This window comes from Haematobia irritans, chromosome 2 (assembly GCF_050003625.1).
Source record: "Haematobia irritans isolate KBUSLIRL chromosome 2, ASM5000362v1, whole genome shotgun sequence".
Classification (NCBI taxonomy): domain Eukaryota; kingdom Metazoa; phylum Arthropoda; class Insecta; order Diptera; family Muscidae; genus Haematobia; species Haematobia irritans.
This window is the reverse complement of record NC_134398.1, coordinates 77,313,879-77,341,047: the sequence shown is the minus strand read 5'-3', so window position 1 is coordinate 77,341,047 and position 27,169 is coordinate 77,313,879. Positions and strand designations below refer to the sequence as shown.

The 27,169-nt window shown below is 24.9% G+C and overlaps 1 protein-coding gene across 3 annotated transcripts in view; it reads right to left on the bottom strand.

Moving 5' to 3' along the window:
* Nucleotides 1–25,996, bottom strand: part of LOC142225572 (ATP-binding cassette sub-family G member 4) — a 196,468-nt gene extending 170,472 nt beyond the window's left edge. Inside the window, exon 1 of one of the 3 annotated variants that reach the window (XM_075295354.1) lies at nucleotides 25,766–25,996. The gene's annotated coding sequence lies outside the window, so the exon portion shown is untranslated. Of the gene's footprint in view, nucleotides 1–24,852; nucleotides 24,872–25,765 lie in introns of those variants that run through there. The other 2 variants (XM_075295358.1, XM_075295355.1) reach the window with 2 other exon arrangements.
* Between the last annotated feature and the right edge of the window lie 1,173 nt (nucleotides 25,997–27,169).

Genomic DNA, 27,169 nt, shown 5'->3' with positions numbered 1-27,169 from the left:
TTTTTGATTGCAATTTATAGCCAATTTTAATTAATTATTTAATTGAATGAATCAAATAGTTGATTGATTTTTGTCGCGAAATTAATTAAAATTTTAATTGATTCAATTAAAAATGTGATTGAATTTTATGTTAAAAATCAATCACGTTTTTAATTGATTCAATCACACAATTAATTGATTCCTATTAAATTGTCTATTAAATTTTTAATTGAAAATCGTGTTGGTTTTCAATCAAAATGGGTGATTGACACTATCATTTTCGTGGTTAATTCAATTAAAAAAATTATTGAATCCGCGATTTTCGTGATTGAAATAAAAAAAAATTTTGTGTGTACGTTTAGTAGAGACTTGAGTATTGATTTTAGCAGTCTTTATGGTAGCAGTCTGGTTACAACCTTCTGCTTCCGCCATGTTCCGGTAATACGTTATCCCTACGAAATGGGATGTGGCCCCCACGATCGGAGGGGCAGGAAAGTGGGCAATAGAAATACTTCTGTACTGTTTTTAACCAAAAATATATTTTATATTTATATTATTTATAAATATAAAATGCCACTGGCCGATTATGACGATTTTTTCTGAAAAAATTGGAGATTTTTCTTGAAATTTTATTTGCAGCCCTGCATACAAGCAGTTTAATAGCAGCTCTCATTTTATTCTCTCGCTTTGTTATAACACAGCTCTGTTGGTATGTTGATATCCAATGATGCCAAATTGGTGCTTTTACCACCAAGTTTAGTGCTTTTTGATTTCCAAAAAGCACCAAAGCGCCTTTTCAGGCCTTAAAAAAAACACCAACTTTGTGCTTCCAGGCGTTTTCACTTAGTGCTTTTCCAATTTGAAAGTATCTTTCAACATCTTTTCATACAAAAATTCTGATTAGAATGTCAAAAGGTTAAGAAACTTAACGATATTCTATATTTTCAAATAGTGTAGAATTTGATTGTTTTTAAGGTGGTATTGATCCTTTTTAATCAATATTATGGTATTCTTTTGAAAAGTCTAGCGACGAGTGCAGAATTTTTGAACTTGATAAATATGTTATTAAAAGCGTTTGTATTAAATTCACAAAAGCACTCATAATTTAAATAAGAAATATACTCCCTCCAAATATTAATATTTCCAAATTTAATGCCTACCAATTTATTTTCTCCTCTGAAAAAACACATTTTGAAATTTTAAAGTCATTACTGATAACAACGAATTTAATGAAGGTAAAATAAGCATTAACAATTAGAAAGCTTATCAAATCAATACCCAAAAGATCTAAAACAAATCTTTTTTGTACGTTTCTTTGTGTGTACAGCACCCATGTGCCATTTTTGTCATTTCCAATTGTTAAAAGAAAACTTTGCTTATCCAAAATTTCGTTCCTCAGAAAAAAAAACTGTTCTTCAGAGAAAATGTCTTCAAAACTAAATATAGTAATTTCGGGGTACTAGTCGCTATCTTTTGTGCTTTAATAGCACATGACGAAAAAGCGGAAAAAGCGAAGAAATTTAATTGTGTTTCTTAGTATGAAGTACCCAAACTCTTCGAAATCTTTGGAAACGGGTATACGTTTATTCAATGCGTTCATGCTCGAAGCAGTAAAAAGAGTTAGAATTCTTAAGAAATAAGAGCTATCGAGTACCTAAACTTAATTATCATGAAGAATTCCGTGACAAATGTATCCTTAGTACAATTATCGGCTTCATTCGCTCAGAATCAGTACCAAATTCAATAGTGTAAAGAAAAAATATTTGGAAACTGGCATATTTTTACTTCAATTCGTCAATGCTCGAGCAGTAAAAATAGTTCGATTTCTAATCAAAATGTATTAAGAGCTATGGATTAGTCATAATTGCATGATAACAGCATAGGTGATAATTTTATGACGTTGATAATAGGAGGTTGTATTTAGTTTTTTTTTTCTTAAATCATTTACTAAGAACCATAAATTTAAAAGACCATTATTTACACATTAATAATGTTATTAATACTGCAGTTTGTAGTCAATATCTTCAATTAAGACAGGCTAACTGACACGAAGTGTTACTAAGTTTACAAAGAAAAAACATGTTTGGACATGGTTGCCGCCTCCATTTAATGCTTATCCAGAGCATGTAATTGTCGCAAAAACTTTCTCAAATGCCGCAAACATATTATATTATTTAAATGATAGAATTCGAAACCATTAGAAGGTCAGGAAAATCGAGTACCTGACCATTAAATTTTTTAACTTTTTCGCAGGGAAAAACGTATTTTTATAAGTTACGTATAGACATGTCTAGAACCATTACATGCCATAAAGACCATGTACATTGTTTTCGTGACCATTTAATTTTTTAACTTTTTTGCAGCGAAAAGAAGGTCAGGTACCCACGATTTTTTGCGCGTCTGTCGTGTGTTGATTGTTGCTACACACAAAAAAAATTTTTTTTTTGATTTCAGCCACGAAATTCGCGCATTCAATCATTTTTTTAATTGAAATATCTTCAATATATAAAATAAAAGAAAATATGCGTTTCTTATGAAACATATTCTTTCTCTTTCTCACCAACGCTTAAAACTAATCAATTTCAATCACAAAGGCGATTGAATCAATCACATGCTTAATTGGGAACGGAAAATTTTTCAATCACGTTTGTAATTGACAATTAAGCGTAACAAATATCAATCATTTTTTAATTGGTTTTTTTCGGATTTGATTAAATAATTAATTGAATCAATAAACATATTAATTGAATCTGTTTCTAAATTCAATTAAGTGTTTAATTGAAAAAATTTCGGTAATAATTTTTTGTGTGTACACGGATGAAAAAGACTGTTTTTCATATGTTTGGCTATAAACATTATATGTTTGGAACACAAATTTTTAAACACAATATTTTTGAGTGCAAGCATATAATGTTCATAAACTAGCATAACATGTTTGGGACATATATGTTAATCAACTTTTTCGAGCATTTCGGCCGGAATAGCCCGAATTTCTTCGGAAATGTTGTCTTCCAAAGCTGGAATAGTTGCTGGCTTATTTCTGTAGACTTTAGACTTGACGTAGCCCCACAAAAAATAGTCTAAAGGCGTCAAATCGCATGATCTTGGTGGCCAACTTACCGGTCCATTTCTTGAGATGAATTGTTCTCCGAAGTTTTCCCTCAAAATGGCCATAGAATCGCGAGCTGTGTGGCATGTAGCGCCATCTTGTTGAAACCACATGTCAACCAAGTTCAGTTCTTCCATTTTTGGCAACAAAAAGTTTGTTAGCATCGAACGATAGCGATCGCCATTCACCGTAACGTTGCGTCCAACAGCATCTTTGAAAAAATACGGTCCAATGATTCCACCAGCGTACAAACCACACCAAACAGTGCATTTTTCGGGATGCATGGGCAGTTCTTGAACGGCTTCTGGTTGCTCTTCACTCCAAATGCGGCAATTTTGCTTATTTACGTAGCCATTCAACCAGAAATGAGCCTCATCGCTGAACAAAATTTGTCGATAAAAAAGCGGATTTTCTGCCAACTTTTCTAGAGCCCATTCACTGAAAATTCGACGTTGTGGCAGATCGGTCGGCTTCAGTTCTTGCACGAGCTGTATTTTATACGGTTTTACACCAAGATCTTTGCGTAAAATCTTCCATGTGGTCGAATAACACAAACCCAATTGCTGCGAACGGCGACGAATCGACATTTCACGGTCTTCAGCAACACTCTCAGAAACAGACGCAATATTCTCTTCTGTACGCACTGTACGCATTCGTGTGGTTGGTTTAATGTCCAATAAAGTAAACTGAGTGCGAAACTTGGTCACAATCGCATTAATTGTTTGCTCACTTGGTCGATTATGTAGACCATAAATCGGACGTAAAGCGCGAAACACATTTCGAACCGAACACTGATTTTGGTAATAAAATTCAATGATTTGCAAGCGTTGCTCGTTAGTAAGTCTATTCATGATGAAATGTCAAAGCATACTGAGCATCTTTCTCTTTGACACCATGTCTGAAATCCCACGTGATCTGTCAAATACTAATGCATGAAAATCCTAACCTCAAAAGAATCACCCTTTACAATTGGGCAGAAACAAAATTTTGAGCATTCAGGTCGAAAACCTATGTTACCTGTTTATTTTCATAATTCATTATGATTGTAAATATATAAATAAATAAATAAAATTTTGAGCACAATATTGTTTGGGAGATTTTTTTTAAGCATATAATATTTTTGGGTGCAAAATGCTTCCAAACATATTATATGTTCACATAATAACATATTGTTTTTTGGAAGACAACATTATTGAATTTGGATGCAAAAATACAAAATGTTTGGAACTTAGACTACCCAAACATATATTGTTTAGACCAATATGCTTTCAAACATATTATATATTGAAAGAGATCAAACATATAAATGTTTGGGCAATACCCAAAAATGTATATGCTTGAAGCAAAATATGTTTGGGAGAATATGTTACAGAAGCGATTTTTTGTGAGCGTGTAGGAATAATACGGAATTACTGTGTTTTCAGCTAATTTATTTATTTAGAAGTGACACGTGGTTTAATGTGAACACAAAAAGGCATTTTGGTATATGGTACAGTTTATTTTTAATTGCAACCAACGGAAAATGGAACAACCAAAGGACAAGTACAGGAGTAGTCCCTGATGTGTATGGACCAATGCCAGTTCTGGTCAAAACGTATGGAAGGGACCGGCCACTTTAACATGGGTTTGTCATTGACGGGGTAAATTTGCACTTGAGGACACATCTTGGACTCATTGCAAAGGACACGTCCTGGAAAAATTTAGCAGGAGCACCCCGTGGACATGTCCTCAGGAACCACTCTCGGACAAACTCTTAGAAATCTGTTTTATTTTGGACATCCGAATCGCATTCGAAATGAAAATAACTGTCTTTGAAATAAACCTACTTTTCCTTAATGTCAACAAAAACAAATTTTAAATAAAAAAATAATCTGGAAATTAAGTGATTATTGAACCTTTGACTAAAGGTACAACAACATCAAAAATAAGTTAAGGTTTATATTGCCTCGTTTAAGTTTTTTTTCTGAAAGTAGGGTATTCTTACAATTAGCGTCGACTGCTTCTCTAATATATTTTACCGTAATCTATACCAATATTCTTAAATGAAGGTCATATAATTTTAATCCCTGTATACTTTTTTCAGCACATATATCAACTATTCATTACGTATTAGTTCTATAGCAAATTGTTCAAAGCTAATTATTTCCGTTCCAAAGTGCGAAATTAATTTTCAATATATAGCCATAATGCATATATCGCAAATTTAAATCCATTTTGATAAACATCTTATGTAAACTAGCCCAACGGGAAATTGGTGCAAATTGCCATTAACGGACCTATCACAGGACTGGTACCAGTGCTCTAGTTTGTCGGAATTTTTAAATTTTTATGTAATTTATTTATTTCTATACTCTTTCGATATTAAAATCTTAGTGGATCTACACGCTCACAAAAAATCGTTTCTGTAACATATACTCCCAAACATATTTTGCTTCAAGCATATACATTTTTGCGTATTGCCCAAACATTTATATGTTTGATCTCTTCCAATATATAATATGTTTGAAAGCATATTGGTCTAAACAATATATGTTTGGGTAGTCTAAGTTCCAAACATTTCGTATTTTTGCATCCAAATTCAATAATGTTGTCTTCCAAAAAACAATATGTTATTATGTGACCATATAATATGTTTGGAAGCATTTTGCACCCAAAAATATTATATGCTTAAAAAAAATTCTCCAAAACAATATTGTGCTCAAAATGTTATTTATTTATTTATATATTTACAATCATAATGAATTATGAAAATAAACAGGTAATATAGGTGCTAACAACATAGGTTTTCGACCTGAATGCTCAAAATTTTGTTTCTGCCCAATTGTATATTCCCCGACATCTTTCTCACTTCCACGAGAATTTTTAGTTCTTAGCACCTTTTTCTGTAATACAAACATTGTAGAAGAAATTAATCAATTTTATGATTTTTTTATTTTAATTTTACCTTTTGCGGGACGGGGACTCGAACAGCGGACCACACAGTTTGTAAGGATCAAAGAAGTAGCTGATCAATTGCCCAAGGAAAAATAAAATGTTAATTTTGTAATAACAAGCAACAACCACCAACTTAATTCAATATCGCTCCCTGTTAAATAGCGCTCCAAGCTACTAAACACATATATGTTAATAGGCTATTTCTAAATTAATATATGTTTGCATTCAAGCATATTATATTTACAAACATTTTATGTCCCAAACATAATATGTTCTAACATATTAACATATATGTCCCAAACATGTTATGCTAGTTTATGAACATTATATGCTTGCACTCAAAAATATTAATTAACAAGTTTGGCTGAGCCAACAAAAAAGTTGAACATTTTATTAGAGGTGTGCACGTGACACGAAATTGTTGTGAATCACGTGCACACATCTAGTAAAATGTTCAACTTTTTTGTTGGCTCAGCCAAACTTGTTAATTATGAAGCGTCACGAAAATAATTTCTTCGTGAGAGTGCGTGAGTAACGAATTTCGGAAAAACACGCTCACGAAAAAAATCATGCCCACGGACATAAAAATCTTACGAGATGAATTATTTTACAAATTTAGTGACACCCGGGATGTTAAGAGTTTAATAACGCTCTCGATTTTAATCATGCTCATGTTTTCAAACACGACGTTAAAGTAAATTAGTCATAAAATTATTCGTGAGTCCCGACATTTTTCGTGAGTCACGATATTTCGTGCGTGAGTAAGATTTTTCCCTCGTGAGTGTGCGTGAGTAAAATATTACTCACGTGCACACCTCTACATTTTACTACACTGTTAGAAAAATATGTTTTTCATATGTTCCGATATAAACAAAATGTGTTTCGGGCACAATTTTTAAACAAAATATATTTAAGTGCCAACATGTAATGTTCCTAAACTAACACTAAATGTTTGGGACACATATGTTAATATGTTAAAATATATTATGTTTGGGGCATGAATGTTTCATAAAAATAATATGTGTGAATGTAAACATATATAAATTTACAAATTTCGAGTAAACATATATATATTTACAATTTCTGTGAAACGGTTGTATGTTGTTTCGGAAAACTACTTTATGATAAGGCCAAAAATTTGATATGCTTAAGTCTAAATATTAATTAATTTGAATATTATAATGAGTATTCGGAGTAAAGAGAATAGACAATCGGAACCAAGAGCATAGAGATTTGAAAAAACAGCCTGTGTTTTCGCCTTGAGAGGAGAATTTTATGTATGTGTGGACAAGTGTTTTGTTTATCAATTTGGCATTATGGACACACATTTTTTAACGGCCTTAAAGGTAAAAATGAAATTAAGTACAAAACACGATAAGTTTTAAAGGCATTTAAAATGGTGTTAAATGCTAGTAAAAAACGGCTAACGCCTAAATACATTATAAAATTATTTATGTATGTTTATACTCTTCTTTTGTTAGAGTTTTTGATTTTCTTCCAAAATTTCAAACTTTTATACCAAAAACAGTTTTTTTTTATAAAATAGTTATTTTTGCAAAAAAATAATAATATTTTATTCAAAAGCCATTTCGTTTATATCAAGCACTGTTTCTGACTGTAAATCTTTAATAACCGACACTTCGAAGTTTCATTATAAAAATTTAATATAGTATAAATGTCTAAATTACAAAAAAAAAAAGATTGGTTCGGTCGGAGCAGGAATTGAACCCACGACCCTTTGCATGCAAGGCAGACAAGCTAACCACTGCTCCACGTGGCCAACAAATGTATGTTTATTTTAAATAATGTTATGTTTGCATGTGCTCGTGGGCGCTGCAAACTATGCTATAAAAAATGTAACTAGCCCAGTGGATAGTGTGTAGGCTTACAAACTGTATGGTTCTCGGTTCGATTCTCCGTCCGGGCGAAAGGTAAAATTTTAAAAATTTATAAAATTGAATAATTTCTTCAACATTATTTGTATTACAGACAAAGGTACCAAGAACTAAAAATTTCGTGGAAGTGAAAATTATGTTAGGGAATGAGCACAATCTTCTTTGGGGAAAATTCTTCCAAGCATATAATATTTTTGGGCTCAAAATGCTTCCAAACATATAATATGTTCACATAAAACAAACATATTAATGTTTCAGCAGTATCCAATAATATATGTGCTTCCTGCAAAATATGTTTGGAACATATGTTAGAGAAGCGATTTTTTTGAGGGTGTATTTTTTGTTCTCTGACGTACAAAAATATAACAACACACACCCACTGCTGTTTTTAGCATAAATTTTTCTATGAGTGTAAATTAATCAAGTTTGACCATCCGGAAAATACTTTAATGTAAAGTTCTTTATTGGACGAAAATGTTTGACTTTAGCTCGTGGATCTTAATGACAAATAATTGCATCACTTCTATACAACTTAATATAACAACAAATTACATACATGTCAGTGTTTGACTATTAATTTACACATCATAACTACAGGTAGTGAATTCTTATTGCACCATGAATTTATACACTCTGCCTCTAATCGAGTTAGCATGTTGACCTTCAGTATCTATTAGTACTTTGTTATCTATTGAACCTCTCATGCAAGTGGAAATAATTGAATTCCCATTGCTAATTAAGTTGTGTTAGGACTAACCCAGTGTCAGTGTGACCATGTCTAGAAAATGTTTGAAATAATGCCAAAAAATGTTAAAAAAATATAATAAAATGCCAAAAACTAATGCTAAATTTTAAAATTATATGTTTTTAATAAAATAATACATATAAAGTGTTTTTCTTTCAAATTTTTCTATTTGATGTTACCTTAGAGATATGTTTCATTACAACAATGTATTGACACCATAAACACACTGAGACCAAAGATATTTTGTTCTTCAAATACACTGTCAGAAAAAGATGTTTTTCATATGTTCCGATATAAACAAAATGTGTTTCGGGCACAATTTTTAAACACAATATATTTAAGTGCAAAATTGTAATGTTCCTTAACTAGCATTAAATGTTGGGGACACATATGTTAATATGTTAGAATATATTATGTTTAGGAGAAGAATGTTCCATAAAAATAATATGTGTGAATGTAAACATATATAAATTTACAAATTTCGACTAAACATATATATGTTGTTATATTTTATTCAGGGTGCGACAGAGACAGTGTAGAGAAAGAACTTGGGAGGGTTGACGAAAGATATCAACATAACACAGCGAGAGAATCAAAAGAGAGCAATTTTTTGAAACTGCTTGTATGTTGTTTCGGAAAACTGTTTTACGTGTAAATTCATTGTTCCGCACACTAGATATGCTAGTGTTCTCGAGACGCCAGATATCACTCCTGATATCTGCTATAACGGGTCGCTGACTGATAGACGATTTTGCAAAAACTATTGGCGCGAAGTATAATGACTCTTGTATGAGCTGTCATGATGCAGAGGAAAAGGAATCAATAAAATACCTCTTGTGTGAGTGTCCTGTATTTTGTGTAAGGCGTAAGCAAATTTTAGGGGCATATAGCTTCAGATTACTGGCGGACCTGGAAAACGTTAACTTAAGCAGTCTGCTAATGTTTTTGCAACAATCTTGTTGGTTCAACAGAAGAAAATAATCGAGAAGGTTTAGAGGTTAAAACTAAAAGTGCCCATATGTAATAGGTGCTTTTAGTTAAATAATGTGGTATCACAATGGACTGAATAGTCTAAGTGAGCCTGAATCTTAATCGGGCTGCCACTTTAACCTAACCTAACCTAAGTCTAAATATTATTTAATTTGAACATTTAATTGCGTATTCGGAGTAGACATTTAGAAAAAAAATACCTTGTGATTTTGCCTTGAGAGCAGCAATTTATGTATGTGTGGACATGTGTTTTGTTTATCATTTTGGCATTATGGGCACAAATTTTTTTGTTGGTCCGTCAAAAGAAATCGGAACGTACGACGAGTAAGTCAATATATTTAGCAAGAAAGGCAATTAACAAAAAAACAGTGGAAAATATAAAAAAATAAAAGTGGGCATTAAGTTCGAATTTTGCAGCTAAAATTATTTTTCAAAAGTTTATTTGCTTTAAAATGAATTATTAAAGAAAAGAAAACGTGAAAACGTGGTCATTTTAGAGCGATAATGCCAACCTAATTCCGGCCCTAAAGGTAAAAATGAAATTAAGTTCAAAATTATTCGTTAATAAAAATTCATATTTATTTGTATTTCAAAATACGATAAATTTTAAATGAATTTAAAATGGTGTTAAATGCTAATAAAAAGTAGTATATTGTAAAATTATGTATGTTTATACTCGATTTCACGTTCTTCTTTTGATAGAGTTTTTGAATTTCTTCGAAAATTTCAAACTTTTATACCAAAAGTTACCAAAATTGTTACAAAATTGTTATTTTTGCAATAATATTTTATCCAAAAGCTGAGTCCATTTCGTTTATATCAAGCTCTGTTCTTTTCTGACTGTAAATCTTTAATAACACACATTTCGAAGTTTCATTGTAACAATTTAATTTAATAATATATAAATATTAATACAAAAATAAAAACAAATTTGGTGTTCGGTCGGAGCAGGGATTGAACCCAGGACCCTTGGCATGCAAGGCGGACATGCTAGCCACTACTCCATGTGGCCAACAAATGTACGTTTCTGTTAAATAATGTTATGTTTGCATGGGCTCGTGGGCGCTGCAAACTAACAGGTTGGCTGATAAGTCCCCGGTCAAACAAAGAAAAACACATTTTTTTGTCAAAATTCGTTTTTATTATTCAACATAGTTCCCTTCAAGAGCGATACAACGATTATAACGACCTTCCAATTTGTTTATACCATTTTGGTATTACTCCTTCGGTTTTGCCTCAAAATAGGCCTCAGTTTCGGCGATCACCTCTTCATTGCAGCTAAATTTTTCCCTGCGAGCATCCTTTTAAGGTCTGAGAACAAGAAAAAGTCGCTGGGGGCCAGATCTGGAGAATACGGAGGGTGGGGAGGCAATTCGAAGCGCAATTCATGAATTTTTGCCATCGTTCTCAATGACTTGTGGCACGGTGCGTTGTCTTGGTGAAACAACACTTTTTTCTTCTTTATATGGAGCCGTTTTGCCGCGATTTCGACCTTCAAACGCTCCAATAACGCCATATAATAGTCACTGTTGATGGTTTTTCCCTTCTCAAGATAATCAATAAAAATTATTCCATGCGCATCCCAGAAACAGAGGTCATTACTTTGCCAGCGGACTTTTGAGTCTTTCCACGCTTCGGAGACGGTTCACCGGTCGCTGTCCACTCAGCCGACTGTCGATTGGACTCAGGAGTGTAGTGATGGAGCCATGTTTCATCCCTTGTCACATATCGACCGAAAAACTCGGGTGTATTACGAGTTAACAGCTGCAAACACCGCTCAGAATCATCAACACGTTGTTGTTTTTGGTCAAATGTGAGCTCGCGCGGCACCCATTTTGCACAGAGCTTCCGCATATCCAAATATTGATGAATGATATGACCAACACGTTCCTTTGATATCTTTAAGGCCTCTGCTATCTCGATCAACTTCATTTTACGGTCATTCAAAATCATTTTGTGGATTTTTTTGATGTTTTCTTCGGTAACCACCTCTTTCGGGCGTCCACTGCGTTCACCGTCCTCCGTGCTCATTTCACCACGTTTGAATTTTGCATACCAATCAATTATTGTTGATTTCCCTGTGGCAGAGTCCGGAAACTCATTATCAAGCCAAGTTTTTGCTTCCACCGTATTTTTCCCTTCAGAAAACAGTATTTTATCAAAACACGAAATTCATTTTTTTCCATTTATTTTTTTTCACAATAACAAAAGTTGCTTCACAAAAGGCGCTCTATCTCACAAACTAATTGACTTACAGACGTCAAATTTTGACACGAATCATTTGAAGGTTGGTACTATATAAAAATAATATGCATTTAATACTAGCGACGCCATCTATGTGTCAGACCGGGGACTTATCAGCCAACCTGTTATGCTATATAAATGTAACTTGTAACGATAATAGTCTACTGCATACAAAAAATTTTTTTTCTGATTCAATCACCAAATTAATTGATCCAATTAATTTTTTAATTGAAATGTCTTCAATCACGAAAATGATAGTATCAATCACAGTTTTAATTGGGCATAGAAAAAAATTCTTGATTAAAAAATTAATTGATTTTTTCAGCAAATTTCAATTAATTTTTTAATTGATTCAATTAAAAATTTAACTGATGGTGATTGCAAAACTCAATTAATTTATTAATTAAAAAAGGTAACTATTTTTAATTACTTTCTGAATTGGCTTAGAGTTTTTATTTGGATTAACAAATGATTGTTTGAAATAAATTTTTAATTAGGTTAGGTTAGGTTATGTGGCACCATTCAGTCCATTGTGATACCACAGTGGTGAACTTCTCTCTTATCACTGAGTGCTGCCCGATTCCATGTTAAGCTCAATGACAAGGGACCTCCTTTTTATAGCCGAGTCCGAACGGCGTTCCACATTCCAGTGAAACCACTTAGAGAAGCTTTGAAACCCTCAGAAATGTCACCAGCATTACTGAGGTGGGATAATCCACCGCTGAAAAACTTTTTGGTGTTCGGTCGTAGCAGGAATCGAACCCACGACCTTGTGTATGCAAGGCGGGCATGCTAACCATTGCACCACGGTAGCTCCTAAATTTTTAATTAAAAATTTAAAAAAATCAGCGCTTTTTTAACTGAATTAATCTTCCGAATTTGATTAAAAAGTTAATTGTATCAATTAATTTTTTTAATTAAAAATTTAAAAATTTTCAATCATTGACTTAATTAACTTAATGTTTCTATCATGATTAAAAAGTAAATTGTATCAATTAATTTATTAATTGAAAAAATTTTCAACTTCAATTAACTTTTTAATTGGAAATATTTTGGTGATATTTTTTTCTGTGTGGTGACTATAACAGCTACGTAGCCCAGTGCATAGTGTGTTGACTAGCAAACTGTGTGGTCCTCGGTTCGATTCTCCGTCCAGGCGAAAAGTACAATTTATAAAATTGAATAATTTCTTCAACATTATTTATATTACAGAAAAGGTGCCAAGAATGAACACAATCTTCTTTGGGGAAAATTCTTCCAAGCATATAATATTTTTGGGCTCAAAATGCTTCCAAATATATAATATTTTCACATAAAACTAACATATTAATGTTTCGGCAATGTCCAATAATATATGTGCTTCCTGCAAAATATGTTTGGAACATATGTTAGAGAAGCGATTTTTTTGAGGGTGTAGGGTTAAAGTTAGTATATATTTGAAGTCTTCTCAAATCACTTTCATTGGGAAGGAATCCGCTCTCGATATTGCCAATCGCAGTGAATCAGAATAAGCTATTTTTTAACTTATGTGGTATATTTTGCAATTACAATGTTAGAAAAATATGTTTTTCATATGTTCCGATATAAACAAAATGTGTTTCGGGCACAATTTTTAAACACAATATATTTAAGTGCCAACATGTAATGTTCCTAAACTAACACTAAATGTTTGGGACACATATGTTAATATGTTAAAATATATTATGTTTGGGGCATAAATGTTTCATAAAAATAATATGTGTGAATATAAACATATATAAATTTACAAATATGTTTACAATTTCTGTGAAACAGTTGTATGTTGTATCCGAAAACTACTTTATGATAAGGCCAAAAATTTGATATGCTTAAGACAAAATTTTATATAATTTGAATATTATAATGAGTATTCGGAGTAAAGAGAATAGACATTCGGAACCAAGAGCATAGAGATTTTGAAAAACAGCATGTGTTTTCGCCTTGAGAGAAGAATTTTATGTATGTGTGGACAAGTGTTTTGTTTATCATTTTGGCATTATGGACACACATTTTGAATTTAATTATAGAAAAAGGTACCAAGAACTAAAAATTTCGTGGAAGTGAAAATTATGTTAGGGAATGAGCACAATCTTCTTTGGGGAAAATTCTTCCAAGCATATAATATTTTTGGGCTCAAAATGCTTCCAAACATATATGTCCACATAAAACAAACATATTAATGTTTCGGCAGTATCCAATAATATATGTGCTTCCTGCAAAATATGTTTGGAACATATGTTAGAGAAGCGATTTTTTTTGAGGGTGTAGTAAAACAATATTTTCAAACAAAATGCAAAATCGAGTTCTTTACAGCGGAAACGAAATGAATCATAAACACCTAATAATTGCATTTTCTAATATGAAATGTAAAGAGTTGTGTTATTAATAATTTAAATATTTTTCTGAGCATCTCTAAATCTATGATTATTAAAGTATATTTTTTTGCGGAAATTTACCGCTTTAAATTGAAATTACGTATGATGGTACACATTTACATGTATAAATACAAATAATTTACTTTACAACATTTAAACATTGTATTGTAGCCGTTAAGCTAGTCGTTGTAGTCGTTAAACAACGTGTTCCCTCTTAATACATTTAATATAATATAAATATTTGTATAGCAAAATCAAATATAAATATTTCCGGATTAATTGTTTGTTTTGGATCCAAAAACAAGCCGACTTGGATTGCTCATTATACCTCTGAACATAATCTCCAATAGGATATTCTAGATTTCAATTCGACCTTTTTTATTATTTTTCATCATTTAGTATATTTTTATTTCGGCTTTTAAAGTCAGATATTTTAATGTGAATTAAAGATTAATGTATTTCATTTTTGTCATCAACGTTCCGCTAGGGGATTCAAGCTTCCACAGGAATGGAATTTTTATAGAATATTTAATTTTTTTTATCAGATTTATTTTCTATTGAACTTATAAATTTTCTATTTGTTTACTTAACATAAGACAAATAACAAATTTTTTAAATACCGATCCGGCATACAATAGTTAGTTTTTCTTTGATTATTATTATTATTATAGAAAATGTATAGAAAATGTATAAGTATAATAGAAAATAACCTGATGGAATAATGAATATTCATACCATTCCTGGAATCCCCCAGCTAAACGGCCGATGACAAAAATTGAAGAAGTAAATATTTTATTCGCAAAAAAATACACAGAAAAAAGTAAGCTTATAAAACAGCTTACTTTTTTCTGTGTGCAAGAATGAACTACGTGTTCGAAAATTGAACTAAATTATACTCCACATTTTGAGATTTCCACAAAGCGTTGCCTTGTGTACTTTTTAATTACAACTCACGAAATTACACCCTCTCGTAGAAAATGAACTAAAAGTAAAAAAAAAATCCTCGGCGCCAAATCATGGCCATTTTAACCATAAATAGAATAGTAGTTCATTCTTACTATTTTTGGGAATCGTACAAAAATTTTCTTTTATTTTTCTTTTATATAGCACTGAGAAATATACGTCTTAAACTTCTGGGAGCTGAATGAGTTGTTAGAAATTTTGTGTTTTTATAAGTACATAAGCTGAATATTCTTTGGTCTCCAAAACCCTCTAATGTTGGCCGGTGTGCAATTCGCGTCAAATTTGAAATTTTTAGTTCTTTTGGACATATAAAAAATATGGTGAACAAGATTTCCCTATTTCTCTCATTTGAACAATGTATCATATGCAACTTTTGTGGGGGAAAATTAGAAATAAAGTAATTTTAATACATACAGCAAAACAAGCGTCGCCAAAAAAGTAGTGAAAATATTCGGATCCGGAAGTGATGCAAAATTGGCGCAGAAGCGATGAATTTAACATGGGCTTGTCATAGGACGGATGTCCACCATTTCAATAGCCGTTGCACTGAATATGCATCACTTCTTTAGATGTGATTTGAATTCAGTGTTTTGGATGTGAATTACAAAATGTTGACAAATAATTAATTATTATTATATTTTACGATTTTTAATGCAATCTAACGCTTGTGTGAAACCCTTGACGTCAAATATTTTCAAAATTTTGCAATTTTTCTATAATGTATTTAGAAATTTTTTCGACAAAATTTAAATAATTTATATTTTATTAATCCTTACCCCGTTTTTAACATATTTGAAACAAAAAATTATAAAATTGCCCTTTAAAAGTATGAAAAAAGCGAGTTATAAAAAATGTAATTAAAATAGCTTCCTGAGTAGTTAAAATAAAGAACATCTCTTGAAGGACATTTTTGGAAGTGCTTTTAAAGTTGTGCCTTTAGAAGTACTTCCAAATTTTTTGCTGGGATATTACAAAATTATTCGCAAGATATGCATAGGATGTATACATTTGTAAAGAACGTTTTATACTTTAACGTTTTATACTTTAAAGTGTTGATTATAATTGGTATTTTTAAACTGACTGGTTCAACAGAATGAACAACCACAAATCTTGCCAAATTTCAAACAGTTTGTTTTTACACTAATGTTTTTAGTACTGATTCCGACAGACGCACTCGTAAAACGGAGTCAGATATAGTTACGATATGGAAAATAGTTTTATAAAATACATGGGTTCGTTCAATATTACTTAAAGGACTCCAAATTGCCTAAAATTAAATTAAATTAAATTAAATTAAATTAAATTAAATTAAATTAAATTAAATTAAATTAAATTAAATTAAATTAAATTAAATTAAATTAAATTAAATTAAATTAAATTAAATTAAATTAAATTAAATTAAATTAAATTAAATTAAATTAAATTAAATTAAATTAAATTAAATTAAATTAAATTAAATTAAATTAAATTAAATTAAATTAAATTAAATTAAATTAAATTAAATTAAATTAAATTAAATTAAATTAAATTAAATTAAATTAAATTAAATTAAATTAAATTAAATTAAATTAAATTAAATTAAATTAAATTAAATTAAATTAAATTAAATTAAATTAAATTAAATTAAATTAAATTAAATTAAATTAAATTAAATTAAATTAAATTAAATTAAATTAAATTAAATTAAATTAAATTAAATTAAATTAAATTAAATTAAATTAAATTAAATTAAATTAAATTAAATTAAATTAAATTAAATTAAATTAAATTAAATTAAATTAAATTAAATTAAATTAAATTAAATTAAATTAAATTAAATTAAATTAAATTAAATTAAATTAAATTAAATTAAATTAAATTAAATTAAATTAAATTAAATTAAATTAAATTAAATTAAATTAAATTAAATTAAATTAAATTAAATTAAATTAAATTAAATTAAATTAAATTAAATTAAATTAAATTAAATTAAATTAAATTAAATTAAATTAAATTAAATTAAATTAAATTAAATTAAATTAAATTAAATTAAATTAAATTAAATTAAATTAAATTAAATTAAATTAAATTAAATTAAATTAAATTAAATTAAATTAAATTAAATTAAATTAAATTAAATTAAATTAAATTAAATTAAATTAAATTAAATTAAATTAAATTAAATTAAATTAAATTAAATTAAATTAAATTAAATTAAATTAAATTAAATTAAATTAAATTAAATTAAATTAAATTAAATTAAATTAAATTAAATTAAATTAAATTAAATTAAATTAAATTAAATTAAATTAAATTAAATTAAATTAAATTAAATTAAATTAAATTAAATTAAATTAAATTAAATTAAATTAAATTAAATTAAATTAAATTAAATTAAATTAAATTAAATTAAATTAAATTAAATTAAATTAAATTAAATTAAATTAAATTAAATTAAATTAAATTAAATTAAATTAAATTAAATTAAATTAAATTAAATTAAATTAAATTAAATTAAATTAAATTAAATTAAATTAAATTAAATTAAATTAAATTAAATTAAATTAAATTAAATTAAATTAAATTAAATTAAATTAAATTAAATTAAATTAAATTAAATTAAATTAAATTAAATTAAATTAAATTAAATTAAATTAAATTAAATTAAATTAAATTAAATTAAATTAAATTAAATTAAATTAAATTAAATTAAATTAAATTAAATTAAATTAAATTAAATTAAATTAAATTAAATTAAATTAAATTAAATTAAATTAAATTAAATTAAATTAAATTAAATTAAATTAAATTAAATTAAATTAAATTAAATTAAATTAAATTAAATTAAATTAAATTAAATTAAATTAAATTAAATTAAATTAAATTAAATTAAATTAAATTAAATTAAATTAAATTAAATTAAATTAAATTAAATTAAATTAAATTAAATTAAATTAAATTAAATTAAATTAAATTAAATTAAATTAAATTAAATTAAATTAAATTAAATTAAATTAAATTAAATTAAATTAAATTAAATTAAATTAAATTAAATTAAATTAAATTAAATTAAATTAAATTAAATTAAATTAAATTAAATTAAATTAAATTAAATTAAATTAAATTAAATTAAATTAAATTAAATTAAATTAAATTAAATTAAATTAAATTAAATTAAATTAAATTAAATTAAATTAAATTAAATTAAATTAAATTAAATTAAATTAAATTAAATTAAATTAAATTAAATTAAATTAAATTAAATTAAATTAAATTAAATTAAATTAAATTAAATTAAATTAAATTAAATTAAATTAAATTAAATTAAATTAAATTAAATTAAATTAAATTAAATTAAATTAAATTAAATTAAATTAAATTAAATTAAATTAAATTAAATTAAATTAAATTAAATTAAATTAAATTAAATTAAATTAAATTAAATTAAATTAAATTAAATTAAATTAAATTAAATTAAATTAAATTAAATTAAATTAAATTAAATTAAATTAAATTAAATTAAATTAAATTAAATTAAATTAAATTAAATTAAATTAAATTAAATTAAATTAAATTAAATTAAATTAAATTAAATTAAATTAAATTAAATTAAATTAAATTAAATTAAATTAAATTAAATTAAATTAAATTAAATTAAATTAAATTAAATTAAATTAAATTAAATTAAATTAAATTAAATTAAATTAAATTAAATTAAATTAAATTAAATTAAATTAAATTAAATTAAATTAAATTAAATTAAATTAAATTAAATTAAATTAAATTAAATTAAATTAAATTAAATTAAATTAAATTAAATTAAATTAAATTAAATTAAATTAAATTAAATTAAATTAAATTAAATTAAATTAAATTAAATTAAATTAAATTAAATTAAATTAAATTAAATTAAATTAAATTAAATTAAATTAAATTAAATTAAATTAAATTAAATTAAATTAAATTAAATTAAATTAAATTAAATTAAATTAAATTAAATTAAATTAAATTAAATTAAATTAAATTAAATTAAATTAAATTAAATTAAATTAAATTAAATTAAATTAAATTAAATTAAATTAAATTAAATTAAATTAAATTAAATTAAATTAAATTAAATTAAATTAAATTAAATTAAATTAAATTAAATTAAATTAAATTAAATTAAATTAAATTAAATTAAATTAAATTAAATTAAATTAAATTAAATTAAATTAAATTAAATTAAATTAAATTAAATTAAATTAAATTAAATTAAATTAAATTAAATTAAATTAAATTAAATTAAATTAAATTAAATTAAATTAAATTAAATTAAATTAAATTAAATTAAATTAAATTAAATTAAATTAAATTAAATTAAATTAAATTAAATTAAATTAAATTAAATTAAATTAAATTAAATTAAATTAAATTAAATTAAATTAAATTAAATTAAATTAAATTAAATTAAATTAAATTAAATTAAATTAAATTAAATTAAATTAAATTAAATTAAATTAAATTAAATTAAATTAAATTAAATTAAATTAAATTAAATTAAATTAAATTAAATTAAATTAAATTAAATTAAATTAAATTAAATTAAATTAAATTAAATTAAATTAAATTAAATTAAATTAAATTAAATTAAATTAAATTAAATTAAATTAAATTAAATTAAATTAAATTAAATTAAATTAAATTAAATTAAATTAAATTAAATTAAATTAAATTAAATTAAATTAAATTAAATTAAATTAAATTAAATTAAATTAAATTAAATTAAATTAAATTAAATTAAATTAAATTAAATTAAATTAAATTAAATTAAATTAAATTAAATTAAATTAAATTAAATTAAATTAAATTAAATTAAATTAAATTAAATTAAATTAAATTAAATTAAATTAAATTAAATTAAATTAAATTAAATTAAATTAAATTAAATTAAATTAAATTAAATTAAATTAAATTAAATTAAATTAAATTAAATTAAATTAAATTAAATTAAATTAAATTAAATTAAATTAAATTAAATTAAATTAAATTAAATTAAATTAAATTAAATTAAATTAAATTAAATTAAATTAAATTAAATTAAATTAAATTAAATTAAATTAAATTAAATTAAATTAAATTAAATTAAATTAAATTAAATTAAATTAAATTAAATTAAATTAAATTAAATTAAATTAAATTAAATTAAATTAAATTAAATTAAATTAAATTAAATTAAATTAAATTAAATTAAATTAAATTAAATTAAATTAAATTAAATTAAATTAAATTAAATTAAATTAAATTAAATTAAATTAAATTAAATTAAATTAAATTAAATTAAATTAAATTAAATTAAATTAAATTAAATTAAATTAAATTAAATTAAATTAAATTAAATTAAATTAAATTAAATTAAATTAAATTAAATTAAATTAAATTAAATTAAATTAAATTAAATTAAATTAAATTAAATTAAATTAAATTAAATTAAATTAAATTAAATTAAATTAAATTAAATTAAATTAAATTAAATTAAATTAAATTAAATTAAATTAAATTAAATTAAATTAAATTAAATTAAATTAAATTAAATTAAATTAAATTAAATTAAATTAAATTAAATTAAATTAAATTAAATTAAATTAAATTAAATTAAATTAAATTAAATTAAATTAAATTAAATTAAATTAAATTAAATTAAATTAAATTAAATTAAATTAAATTAAATTAAATTAAATTAAATTAAATTAAATTAAATTAAATTAAATTAAATTAAATTAAATTAAATTAAATTAAATTAAATTAAATTAAATTAAATTAAATTAAATTAAATTAAATTAAATTAAATTAAATTAAATTAAATTAAATTAAATTAAATTAAATTAAATTAAATTAAATTAAATTAAATTAAATTAAATTAAATTAAATTAAATTAAATTAAATTAAATTAAATTAAATTAAATTAAATTAAATTAAATTAAATTAAATTAAATTAAATTAAATTAAATTAAATTAAATTAAATTAAATTAAATTAAATTAAATTAAATTAAATTAAATTAAATTAAATTAAATTAAATTAAATTAAATTAAATTAAATTAAATTAAATTAAATTAAATTAAATTAAATTAAATTAAATTAAATTAAATTAAATTAAATTAAATTAAATTAAATTAAATTAAATTAAATTAAATTAAATTAAATTAAATTAAATTAAATTAAATTAAATTAAATTAAATTAAATTAAATTAAATTAAATTAAATTAAATTAAATTAAATTAAATTAAATTAAATTAAATTAAATTAAATTAAATTAAATTAAATTAAATTAAATTAAATTAAATTAAATTAAATTAAATTAAATTAAATTAAATTAAATTAAATTAAATTAAATTAAATTAAATTAAATTAAATTAAATTAAATTAAATTAAATTAAATTAAATTAAATTAAATTAAATTAAATTAAATTAAATTAAATTAAATTAAATTAAATTAAATTAAATTAAATTAAATTAAATTAAATTAAATTAAATTAAATTAAATTAAATTAAATTAAATTAAATTAAATTAAATTAAATTAAATTAAATTAAATTAAATTAAATTAAATTAAATTAAATTAAATTAAATTAAATTAAATTAAATTAAATTAAATTAAATTAAATTAAATTAAATTAAATTAAATTAAATTAAATTAAATTAAATTAAATTAAATTAAATTAAATTAAATTAAATTAAATTAAATTAAATTAAATTAAATTAAATTAAATTAAATTAAATTAAATTAAATTAAATTAAATTAAATTAAATTAAATTAAATTAAATTAAATTAAATTAAATTAAATTAAATTAAATTAAATTAAATTAAATTAAATTAAATTAAATTAAATTAAATTAAATTAAATTAAATTAAATTAAATTAAATTAAATTAAATTAAATTAAATTAAATTAAATTAAATTAAATTAAATTAAATTAAATTAAATTAAATTAAATTAAATTAAATTAAATTAAATTAAATTAAATTAAATTAAATTAAATTAAATTAAATTAAATTAAATTAAATTAAATTAAATTAAATTAAATTAAATTAAATTAAATTAAATTAAATTAAATTAAATTAAATTAAATTAAATTAAATTAAATTAAATTAAATTAAATTAAATTAAATTAAATTAAATTAAATTAAATTAAATTAAATTAAATTAAATTAAATTAAATTAAATTAAATTAAATTAAATTAAATTAAATTAAATTAAATTAAATTAAAGCAGTCCATCCAACCGTCGGCGGAAATCAAAACAACAATAATGACCGAAGAATAAACCAACAATAACAAACAAAACGAATATTTTGAAATTATAAAATTGTTTATAAATCATAACGATCGTAACATAGGAAATAAAACCATGTCGGACATCTATTACTCGTGGTGAACACATCCCAGATGTTGGCCACACTATAAGTTATGTCCGACCGCATAATCGATACAGCTGCTTGTTAATGTGATCGATAACACATTTGTCGATTATTTAGTCATCGCCGACAATTCGTATCGATTGGCCACACTGTAAGATTCTTTACAAACACAGACATTCCGTCCGGAATAACTTATAGTCTGCACGGCGAGTACAATTGCTCTCATTTGTCTATATAGAAAAAATTGGTTAGATTGATTAATCGTACAATTTCGTAACAAAGTTATTTTCTCGGCAATTTATTTGTGCATAATAGCAATGAATAAAATTCATCGAGGCAATAATATTGAAAATGGCGAACTGTCTAGAAAATATTGGTGTACAGAGTTTTCGACAACGTTTTCCATAGTCCAATGTTATCACATAAACACGAGGAAAAAAATTAAAGCGTGTGGTATCTTGCGAAAAATCGTTCCCAAATGCAAAAATTTAACCCTGATAATACTTTTAAGCGTGAAGACATTCAAGCTTTCCAATCGAATGGTGTGTTCATTGTGAAATGGATAGATAATCGTCCCGCTTATATTGGGTCCAATTTTATTGATTTACTTGAAAACGTTGTGTTACAAGGAGGTGTTGCAAGTTAGCCCAATAAGCTTACGGTAAACTGTCCACAAATAGTATCGCAGTATAACAAAGGAATGTAATATGTTAAAATAATGGACCAAAAAAAGGTACATCATATATCAAAAGTTTTACCACGTTTACTAATTGTAACCCACGACGAACTTGACCAAATCCAAAATAAAATGTTATTTCCGCCTTTTTTAATTTGTTCCATATTTTATTATTTGACAAACTCTCTTTAAATTGTGAAAACATATTTTCGATTACGCTTTTAAAGTTCTTTTTTCAGTTGCCTACTGAACTAATGGAGCATTTTTCAAAGGGAAGATTCGATATTACGATAGTTCTGTACAACGTGAAACAGCATAAGGCTAACAGCTTACAAATTCTAGAAATCCCCCAACATGAGAATGTTTCCTTCCGTATTTTCGACAAAATAACTTTCCTAAAATGTATACATTTTTCCAAAATTGTGTCCCCATCATCTTCGTACAGCACCAAAGACTTTTTTGCAATATCTACATTTTCTCCTTAAAAAAAATTATTTTAACTAGTAATATGATTTAAACATTTTTAAAATTAACCTATATTTTTTCTCGTTGGTTATTTTTCTTAGTGTCTCTTAACATTATTTAAAACTGTCGATTGCTGAAGTACTGGTAACCAGGCTGACACCCTGTACAGCATTATTTTATAGGTCTAAACACTGCCGAATACATTCGGTGCAAAATTCGATGCCGCTGTTTGTGATACACCATCTAGAATAGCTTCTCCTTGGAACAAAGTTAGTACGGAGACAGCAATAACATATAATATCGATATTTGAAAGTCATAAGCTCCGCTAAGGATCAGTTTAAGAAAAGATCTTAAGAAACTATTTAAATTAATTATGAATTTCTCTTCATAGGGAAAAATCCTACGAAACTTTATTTATAGATAAAGTTTAAATTTATTAATTAAATATCAAAAGGGTCATATTCATACTGTATATAACGTAAATAAATAATCATTTTCATAAAAAAGATATCATTCGTAAAACCGAGCTTCGACTGTATATATTGCCTTTTTGCAGAAAATACTACAGTGGAAGGAAATTGAATAAATTTGAAATTACATTAAATAAATATGTTTAATATACTCTACATTAGTACACATTAAAGAACAATATAATGTAAATACTTATATACCTCGCTGATTGAACATTGCTCCGACCTTCATGCAATATGAATATTGTTTCTGTGTAATTTTAATTCCACGCACTAATTGAAAACCACAATACATGTGTAATCGCATAAAAGTGCGCGAATTCGAGTTAATCGCACAAAATGAAAGATTAAAAAACAAAACAAATTCGTTTAAAATCAAAATTAGGGCAAAATATATTACTACGTAATTATTTATTTCATCTTAACATAAACACAATAGATAATTCTATGCCAGTAAATCGTAACGCGGAACTCAAAGACAGACAGCTGTCTTTTGTATCGACAACTATGTATGTATGTGACGGGAATCACTCTCAATTGATAATGTTTTTATTTCGTCACAGATGGAAAGACGACTATTGCCGCCAATGACGGTTTCGAATTCTACTTACGATGCATTAGACTCTGCACAGATAGGAGCAATGAACTTCACTGGATATGAGTAGTAAAAGCACCTGCTATTGTTTCAATAAGAGGTTAATCATTATTCTATATAAAAAAATTGATTTGTACTAAAAACAAATCGAATTTCTTTTGTTTTCCATTCGCTGACTATACAGAATCGATTTCATTGTTTTCATATGAACATACGTGAATACACACACACACTCATAGATACGTCTGCAGTATGAACGTGATATTTATGTAAGAATAGAGCGATCATGAATACATAGGAACAATATAATATTTTTGTAATGAAGAGCACTTCGACATTATTTTTTGTGCCTAATTAACTTATCAAACAGCTGACTGGGATTCCGTTCCCATTGTGTTAAGGCTTATTTTTTCTCTTGTGACATTCATTCATACATATATTTTATACACCGAGTATTTTATTGCGTGATCGAAGACAACGGCTTGATGTGCATCCGAAACCAAACTGGATTCGTTTGGGATTGGTGGTATGATATAATAGCACAGATTAACACAAAAAATAAACCAGGTTCGCATAGTCGGAAGTGTTTTTTGTGGAGAACTGTTTCCAAACCGGTCTCAGATGCACATCCATATGACCACCGACAATTTGATTTAAAAAGAAAACCGAAATTTTGATTTTGCTGTTGGCAGCAATAAAAGAGATACACAACGGAAAAACGTGGATTAATTCTTCGTTCATCACATCTCTTTGGTCAGATTTATTGTTGGAATGCACACAAACACCACGCGCAAAGTCACTCATGGCCCTTGCACTTTCTTTGAGAATGGCTCAAAGCATTTAATATGTACTGCATTGACATCAATGAAACAAATTTCTTCCAACCTGGCATGTAAATAATCTCAATTCACAATCTCAAATTCACTCACTTTTTTTGGTTGTTGAGTTGGTTAAAACCAATATTCTTTGATATCGCGCTACGGATCGGGGGTATTGTTTATAATTTTTGTTTGTTTGTTTTCGTCCCTTTGCAATTGCAAACCAGGATCGTTCGTTACAGAGATTTTACTTCGTTTACGTTTAAACAAAAGCCACCGATGAAAGGGAGTGAATAGCAACCTTACCGATTGAGAGCAGCTAGCACTTTGCTATTTCTTTTGTCAAAAGAAAACATGGAAGTACTGTTCTACGTCGTCGTCGTCGTTTGACTTTGCACTAGTCGCGATCACAGCGGACTTCTACATAAGCGTGTGGTTTGGTAGTAGTAGATACATATAGTATTCGGTCGTTGAATTGTTACCGTTAAATGTCAATCTACCGTACACCTTACCTACACTCTAAAAAAGGAAACTCAACAAGAATGAAAAATATGTTCATTTTAGAAATGTTTCATCAAATGTTATACAAAGATATTATAAAAAAATAATATTTTTCGACAAATTCAAGAAAAATTTTCGTTTATTATTATTCATTTTATCCATAGGTAATTTTTTGTGAAGCTATCATTTTCCTTAAAAGAAAATAATAATCGTTGCAATGCTTCTCATAATATTGGGTTTATTTCCTCTTGAAGAAAATAATTTCGTTACGGAGAAAAGTATATTTTCTTTGTACGCAAAACGAAGAAGAAATATCCGGGTATTTTCCTTTGAATTTGAAAACAGAAAAAACATGGTTATCGTAACCATATTATATTATTGGCAGCGTATATACATTTTGTCTTACTAAATAGAAATGTACAGACGAATGGGGTAAATCGTCTCAGATGGCGGTATATAAATAATATGGGGTCTTGGTCTAATATGTTTCGGTTTGAAAATTATTTATATGTTTGGAACTCAAATGTTTACAACATTATTTTTAAATGCAAGCATATAATGTTCATAAACTAATGTAACATGCTTGTGACATACAGTGGGGAGAAAACCCGATTGCATGTTTTGCACTTCTTACAATCTTAAATAGAAAATGTCTAGTTAGGCCCAAAAAGATCGGAATGTTTATGACTAGAAATACGTTATATGGTCACATGAAACAAAAATAAATCGTTTTCCATTCTATGCAAAAGAACATTACTGGTAACTACCTCAGAATATTACTGCTAACGACAAAGTCTCCAAAAAGGAAAACGTTAAACATGGAGGGGAAGTCTCGTGGTATATGCACGCACAGAAAAAACCTGTTTGGAAATGGTTGCCGCATCCATTTAATGCTTATCTGGAATATGTAATTGTCGCGAAAACCATGTATTTAGTCTTTGTAAATATAATTTTCGGAGAAAAATATATGTTGGCAATAAGCATTTAAATGGTTCTCAAATGCCGCAAACATGT